The sequence below is a fragment of the Cherax quadricarinatus genome, chromosome 65 (assembly GCF_038502225.1).
Source record: "Cherax quadricarinatus isolate ZL_2023a chromosome 65, ASM3850222v1, whole genome shotgun sequence".
Classification (NCBI taxonomy): Eukaryota; Metazoa; Arthropoda; class Malacostraca; order Decapoda; family Parastacidae; genus Cherax; species Cherax quadricarinatus.
Genome location: NC_091356.1, coordinates 13,489,758 through 13,495,757, shown reverse-complemented (window position 1 = coordinate 13,495,757; position 6,000 = coordinate 13,489,758). Strand labels below are relative to the sequence as shown.

The 6,000-nt window shown below is 45.6% G+C and overlaps 1 protein-coding gene across 4 annotated transcripts in view; it reads left to right on the top strand.

The window, feature by feature from the left end:
- Window positions 1-5,068: 5,068 nt before the first annotated feature.
- The window catches only part of LOC128700542 (calcium-transporting ATPase sarcoplasmic/endoplasmic reticulum type), a 155,042-nt gene continuing 154,110 nt past the window's right edge, over window positions 5,069-6,000 (top strand). For all 4 annotated transcript variants that reach the window (XM_053793802.2, XM_053793803.2, XM_053793804.2 and 1 more), the window contains exon 1: window positions 5,069-5,227. The gene's annotated coding sequence lies outside the window, so the exon portion shown is untranslated. The remainder of the gene's footprint in view (window positions 5,228-6,000) is intronic.

The window sequence follows — 6,000 nt, the reverse complement described above, 5'->3', positions numbered from 1 at the left end:
GTGTATATATACTGACAGATATGCACTTCTCAGTGTATGTATACTGATAGATACATACTTCTCACTGTATGTATACTGATAGACATATACTTCTCAGTGGATATACACTAAGATACATATACTTCTCAGTGTATATATACTGATAGACATACACTTCTCAGTGTATGTATACTGATAGACATACACTTCTCAGTGTATATATACTGATAGACATACACTTCTCAGTATATGTATACTGATAGACATACACTTCTCAGTGTATATATACTGATAGATATACACTTCTCAGTGTATATATACTGATAGATATACACTTCTCAGTGTATATGTACTGACAGACATACACTTCTCAGTGTATATATACTGATAGATATACACTTCTCAGTGTATATATACTGATAGATATACACTTCTCAGTGTATATATACTGATAGATATACACTTCTCAGTGTATATATACTGATAGATATACACTTCTCAGTGTATATATATACGCTGATAGGTATACATCTGAGAGAGACACATCTGTGTATATACACTGTCATCTATTTCCACTTTTCTTATTAATAAGAGAAAGAATATATTATAATTTATATTGCGTCCATTATATACAAACTTACGTTTAAATCAGCAATTAATTTAACAATAATAACATAATGTTTACAAAATAATTCAGATGAGAATTATCATATAGATTTACTAGAAGCTTCCAGTTACGGTAAAAAAATTATAACCAATTATTTTTAAGCCGGCGGAAGATCTCGGTCAGATGACCAAAAGCTCGGGTGGCGGGTCATCTGACTAATATCCTCCGCGTTAGGAAACACTTGTTCTCTTCCCTGACCAATTAAACAAGAATAGGCCTATATTCTTGTCGTAAGACGCCGGTCAGAAAGCATTTGTCCTGTTTTCTGACCAATTAAACAAGAATAGGCCTATAATCTTGTCGTAAGACGCCGGTCAGAAAGCATTTGTCCTGTTTTCTGACCAATGAAACATGAATAGGCCTATACTCGGGTCATCTGACTAATATCCTCCGCGTTAGGAAACACTTGTTCTCTTCCCTGACCAATTAAACAAGAATAGGCCTGTATTCTTGTCGTAAGACGCCGGTCAGAAAGCATTTGTCCTGTTTTCTGACCAATGAAACATGAATAGGCCTATACTCGGGTCAGGAAGAATTTCTCTTGTTTCTTGACAGATATAACAACATCAATACACTTATATATACACCTAGAAGTGTATTTCTCTCAGTGTATATATACTGAGAGTTTAAAAACATATTTTTTGTAGGTATTAATTAAAGTATTCTTGTCTAGTGGTGAGTAGGCTACGTGTGGCCTTGTTGACTATGGTGTAGTAGATAGATTTTAAACCCAGTTACCTAAACTTGTTCGTTGTTAATTATTTTTAAAATGATTTTCTAGCCCGGTTGATATTGCCAGCACTAAATTGTTTGGCTGGAAGATAGGTGGAGTCAGGTCAGGACCAGGAAGGTAGTGGTCAGGTCAGCACCAGGAAGGTAGTGGTCAGGTCAGCACCAGGAAGGTAGTGGTCAGGTCAGCACCAGGAAGGTAGTGGTCAGGTCAGCACCAGGAAGGTAGTGGTCAGGTCAGCACCAGGAAGGTAGTGGTCAGGTCAGCACCAGGAAGGTAGTGGTCAGGTCAGCACCAGGAAGGTAGTGGTCAGGTCAGCACCAGGAAGGTAGTGGTCAGGTCAGCACCAGGAAGGTAGTGGTCAGGTCAGCACCAGGAAGGTAGTGGTCAGGTCAGCACCAGGAAGGTAGTGGTCAGGTCAGGACCAGGAAGGTAGTGGTCAGGTCAGCACCAGGAAGGTAGTGGTCAGGTCAGCACCAGGAAGGTAGTGGTCAGGTCAGCACCAGGAAGGTAGTGGTCAGGTCAGCACCAGGAAGGTAGTGGTCAGGTCAGCACCAGGAAGGTAGTGGTCAGGTCAGGACCAGGAAGGTAGTGGTCAGGTCAGCACCAGGAAGGTAGTGGTCAGGTCAAGACCAGGAAGGTAGTGGTCAGGTCAAGACCAGGAAGGTAGTGGTCAGGTCATGATCAGGAAGGTAGTGGTCAGGTCAAGAGCAGGAAGGTAGTGGTCAGGTCATGATCAGGAAGGTAGTGGTCAGGTCAGCACCAGGAAGGTAGTGGTCAGGTCAGCACCAGGAAGGTAGTGGTCAGGTCAGGACCAGGAAGGTAGTGGCCATGTAAGGACCAAGAACGTAGTGGCCAGGTCAGGACCAGGAAGGTAGTGGTCAGGTTATGATCAGGAGAGCAGTGGTCAGATCAGGTCCAGGAAGGTAGTGGTCAGGTCATGATCAGGAAGGTAGTGGTCAGGTCAGGACCAGGAAGGTAGTGGTCAGGTCATGATCAGGAAAGTAGTGGTCAGGTCAGGACCAGGAAGGTAGTAGTCAGGTCATGGTCAGGAAGGTAGTGATCAGGTCAGGACCAGGAAGGTAGTGGTCAGATCAGAACCAAGAAGGTTGTGGTCAGGTCATGATCATTAAGGTAGTGGTCAGATCAGGACCAGGAAGGTAGTGGTCAGGTCAGGACCAGGAAGGTAATGGTCAGATCAGGACTAGAAGGTAGAGGTCAGGTCATGATCATGAAGGTAGTGGTCAGGTCATGATCATGAAGGTAGTGGTCAGGTCATGATCATGAAGGTAGTGGTCAGGTCATGATCAGGAAGGTAGTGGTCAGGTTAGGACCAGGAAGGTAGTGGTCAGGTCAGTACGAGGAAGGTGGTGGTCAGGTCATGATCAGGAAGGTAGTGGTTAGGTCAGGACCAGGAAGGTAGCGGTCAGGTCAGGACCAGGAGGTAGTGCTCAGGTCATGATCAGGAAGGTAGTGGTCAGGTCATGATCAGGAAGGTAGTGGTCAGGTCAGAACAAGAAAAATATTGGTCAGGTTAAGACTAGGAAGGTATTGGTCAGATCAAGACCAGAAAGGCAGTAGTCAGGTCGTTAGAAGTTACTGTTCCTTGTGCTGGAGTGGTCGTTAGAAGTTACTGTTCCTTGTGCTGGAGTGGTTGTTAGAAGTTGCTGTTCCTTGTGCTGGAGTGGTCGTTAGAAGCTACTGTTCCTTGTGCTGGAGTGGTCGTTAGAAGTTACTGTTCCTTGTGCTGGAGTGGTCGTTAGAAGTTACTGTTCCTTGTACTGGAGTGGTCGTTAAAAGTTACTGTTCCTTGTGCTGGAGTGGTCGTTAGAAGTTGCTGTTCCTTGTTCTGGAGTGGTCGTTAAAAGTTACTGTTCCTTGTGCTGGAGTGGTCGTTAGAAGTTACTGTTCCTTGTTCTGGAGTGGTCGTTAGAAGTTACTGTTCCTTGTACTGGAGTGGTCGTTAGAAGTTACTGTTCCTTGTACTGGAGTGGTCGTTAGAAGTTACTGTTCCTGTTTCTTGTGTGGGCGTTGGAAGTCACTGTTGTTGTGCTGTGTGGCCTCAGCTGCTACTGTTTCTGGTGATGGTGTGATAGTTACTAGTCACTGTTTCTGTTGCTGGTGTGGTCGTTAAAGCACACTTCCCGTTGCTGGTGTGGTCATTAAGGGACACTTCCTGCTGCTGGTGTGGTCGTTAAAGGACACTCCCTGTTGCTGGTGTGGTCATTAAAGGACACTTCCTATTGCTGGTGTGGTCGTTAAAGGACACTTCCTGTTGCTGGTGTGGTCGTTAAAGGACACTTCCTGTTGCTGGTGTGGTCGTTAAAGGACACTTCCTGTTGCTGGTGTGGTCGTTAAAGGACACTTCCCGTTGCTGGTGTGGTCGTTAAAGGACACTTACTGTTGCTGGTGTGGTCGTTAAATACCAGGCCCCTCAGTTTTGTTCTGTACCAGGATACCATTGTGTTGCAGTGTCTGACAGAGTGAACATCGAAATGGTATGAAACACCGACAAGTTGCTAGGTATTTTATACCATTTCGATGTTCACTCTGTCAGACACTGCAACACAATGGTATCTTGGTACAGACAAAACTACTTGGACAACTTCTAGTGAGAATGGATGGATTTGAGAGGGACCTGACCTCACAACGTCTACATTCTTACCTCTACTAGTGACCTACATCCCACCTGGTGGTATATAAGGCTCCATCCTGTCACTTCAACACCATATTGTTTCAGGCTATAGAACAATACTCTTCTCCAGACTGAGGGACTGACCACCTCAAAACTTCAGGGTGATGGACTGATTACATCGTCTTCACGTCTTCTGCTTCTATCAATTTTTCTCTACTCGACTAAAGAAGCCTACTGTGTAGGCGAAACGTTTCGAAATAAAGATACGGAACTGTTGCATATGTGTCTTACTTAACAACTTGTCGGTATTTTATACCATTTCGATGTTCACGATGAGTTAAAAGCATTGGCCTGTGTGTTTTAAAACTTACTTGCCATGGGTTCATATCTTTCCTGCTCATTCCCTGATTTGTTATGTTCTTCGTCCGCGAAATGCGATCAGTCAAACTGCAAAGATGGTTACATTTAATTAATGCATTCTCTTCGACAGTTGTTGAAAAGCTATCATGCAGTTCACGGTGGATTCTGGTACAGTTCTGAAAGTTGATAGTCATGGTGGATGCGGTGAAATAACTGTATCCACAGAGTAGCAGTTCCTGCCTGGTGATGCGACTTGTTAGTGCGCAGGCATGCAAGCAGCCTTAACCTTGAGTACGCTACACCAATGTGTGTCCGGAGGCACTGGTGCCAACTGGAAGGAATCACCTGCGAGGCCAGCGCGGGTTAGGTCATCAGTGCTATGCTGGGAGCAGCCAGGAGGGAAGGAAGGAAGAGAGTGAGACAGAGAGAGAGAGAGAGAGAGAGGGTAGTCTTGAGCAGGTGAATTTCTACTTCCCTCATTCTCCCCACTGACTGCTATGGGTGTGTTGCCCCGCTGAATGTGAAGTGTGTGTCGCCTGTGAGTAGGAGTGGAGTGAGGAGCAGGAGCCGAGAGCGCCGCGGTGATATGCTCATAGTTAGGGAAGCGTGGAAAGATTGCCATAGAGGGAGAGGGGCCGGGCATCGCCGGCTTTTGGCAGCTCCCCGAGCCGGCCCGCTGCCAGCATTTTCCGCCGCTAGAGGGCACAGCAGGCGCCCAAGGTTTTAAAAAGAACAGGGGTAGGCTTAGAGTTCTCACTTGTTCCTGGGCGGGACAGGGCAAGGCGGGCGTTCCTTTTCCTTTCTGTGTCTCTCTTTCCTGGGAGCCAGTCATTTTGGCCCAGGGTCGTGTCATTAGGTAAGTGAACAACAGCCACCTGGAATACATGAGTGCCTCTAATAATCCTGTAGCTACGTGTTTCTGAAAATCCGAATTTCGATACTCAAAATGTGCCTCTGACTCTTGGAAAAAAAACTAATCACGAAGCCTGCCTTATCGACGGAGTTCTGAGGTCGAACAAGTGTTGAAATGGTGAGAAGAGGGCGTGAGGAGGGCGCCCTGAGGTCACTAGATACCCATGGCCCTCCTGAGATATTCAGTGCCTCTTGATGCCACGGTAACACGCTCCTGTGCCTGTGAAGTGCCATAGTTCTGTGACGTGAGGAACATTCTCTCCGACAAATCCGTCAGTGTACCGCCACACAAGGATGTGACAATGGGATTATCTAATTTGTTCGTAAAGTAGCCAAGAGGGACTCGTTGAGCTGACTCCATGGCGCAGTGCTACCACTTTCTGACTCCTGAATACAGTGATTTTTTTTGTATTGTTCTGAGACTATTAATGAGGCTTTCAAAGATTATCGAGTGTGGGATGAGTGTTGGAGTAATCAAAAGGGGCGTTGGAGCTAGCTGGAGTGTGATAATGGTGGAGTGAAGGTGTTCTAGCACACACACACACACACACACACACACACACACACACACACACACACACACACACACACACACACACACACAAGTACGTATGCAAGTTATGACTGGTGTCAAAGTTTGTATGTTGTATTTTAATTTACACGACGATTGGAATCCAACTTGTGCAAATCAGTTCAAGAACAAACATAATTATCAGA